Genomic DNA, 1,764 nt, shown 5'->3' with positions numbered 1-1,764 from the left:
CTGCTGCAGAAACATAAACAGCATTTCAATAGTGTCTGAATCTGTCCTATCTTCAGCATTTTGACTACTTTTCTTCCGAGTTGTGTTAAAATTTCCAACCTGTACAGCCACCAGCACCAATATCTGACACAACAAGCGTGCATAAATATCTGATACGACTCTATTTCTATGGCCGGAAGGACGTGACAGATATTTTTGCACGCTCCTGTGGTAGATATTAATGCTACTGACTGTACTTACAGTAAATAAGCGACCCGCTCCGGCTTCTCACGGATGTAGGTATTTGAAGTTAGTGTAAAAAAAACATAATTTTCAGTGACTTGGTTGCTAAATATTACTGAAATAGATTTTTTTTAACCTGATCACCGATTAAAAATCATCGTGTATTGTGCATGTTAATAATAAATACTTTTGTGAAAAAACATTTAGTTTATAATCAATCAACATATCGATCCGTTGCATAGTTTAGAAGAAATTAACGGAAATACAGACATGAGCAGAAAGCCACTTTGTTTTATTATAAATACAATGTGATAAGAAAAGAAAGAGATTTTACTTACAGTAGTTTTGTGTCCATCCTATCTTTAATCCGGTAACACCGCCACAAGAATTACTATAACTACAGATATCTTTGCACAATTCAAATAAAGCTGAAATCACACCTGATATTAAAAGCACCTGAAAGTAAAAAGTAAAAAAAGAGTACTTAAAGTATTGTAACTTGGATTAATTACACTAAAACTGGACAAGAGCATGTCCAAGATAGGGTTCTGTAGCCATTACAATAAAATGAAGTAATATTTTTCTATGAATTTTGTTTGGAATATTCAAAGTTAAGGTATATTTTATACCTTTGGCTGCAATTTACTCTTGAACTACTAACAATTGTCAAACAAAATTTGCCGTTTTAGTTTTCCTCGTATAGGTAAGTTTGATATACTAACTACCATCAAGACCATTTTTTCAAAATTTTCAAACCAACAGTATAGCTTTTAGAGAGGGGGACGGGACGATCGTTTTTAATGAAAAATTTAAGAATAAGAAACATTTATTTCATAACTGACATAATCAATAGAAGTAGCATAAAAATTCCAATAAGAATCAAATTACTTTGTTATGAAAAAGCAGCAATTTGCTCTTATCTTTAAAGTTTAATATTTCACAAACGGATAAAATTGATAAATGAATCAAAAAATTGTTTATAATCCACACTGGATTTCTAAATACAGCTAAATAAAGCCATTTCGTCCGGGAGGAGCTTCATGCCCAGCAGAGAGCCGATTGTTAAACTAGAGGGCGTATTGTCTAATGCCCAGTTCACATTATTTCAGTAAAACCGTTCCAGCAGCATGACACTGCGGTGCTCGATCGATCTTGTGTAACACGTTTGGATTGTGACCCCACAATGTATCGCTCCTGGCGCGATGAAATAATGTGAACCTGGCATAACGCGCTGACGTTTGCGATTGCATCATCCCTTTCTACCCGCGTCTTATGCCGTGTGACAGAACGAAGTGATGAAACCGATAGTGTTTCGAAGTGATAGACAATAAGGCCTCAGTAAAATTGACTTTACTTACCGACGCTATTTCCACTGGCAAATAAGTGGCCGTGTCCAATGAGAGGCAAGGCTCCCGGGTACTGTGGGGGCTGGGGCCCCTTGTGAGTCCTAGACCGGGACACTAATACGTCGACGATAAAATAAATCGCCATAAGAGCTATAACCACAGCCATCCACATATTTTATCCTGCACATACGCAAGT

At 36.4% G+C, this 1,764-nt stretch overlaps 1 pseudogene across 1 annotated transcript in view; it reads right to left on the bottom strand.

The window, feature by feature from the left end:
• Nucleotides 1-1,764, bottom strand: part of LOC141442554 (cytochrome P450 4C1-like) — a 21,771-nt pseudogene extending 20,007 nt beyond the window's left edge. The window contains exons 1-3 of the transcript XR_012452944.1: nt 1,581-1,764; nt 557-650; nt 20-123 (exon numbers count right to left, since the gene is read on the bottom strand). The product of XR_012452944.1 is annotated as a cytochrome P450 4C1-like (transcript). The remainder of the gene's footprint in view (nt 1-19; nt 124-556; nt 651-1,580) is intronic.

The sequence above is a fragment of the Choristoneura fumiferana genome, chromosome 25, assembly GCF_025370935.1.
Source record: "Choristoneura fumiferana chromosome 25, NRCan_CFum_1, whole genome shotgun sequence".
Classification (NCBI taxonomy): domain Eukaryota; kingdom Metazoa; phylum Arthropoda; class Insecta; order Lepidoptera; family Tortricidae; genus Choristoneura; species Choristoneura fumiferana.
The sequence above is the reverse complement of the archived record's forward strand: the minus strand, read 5'-3'. Positions and strand labels throughout refer to the sequence as shown.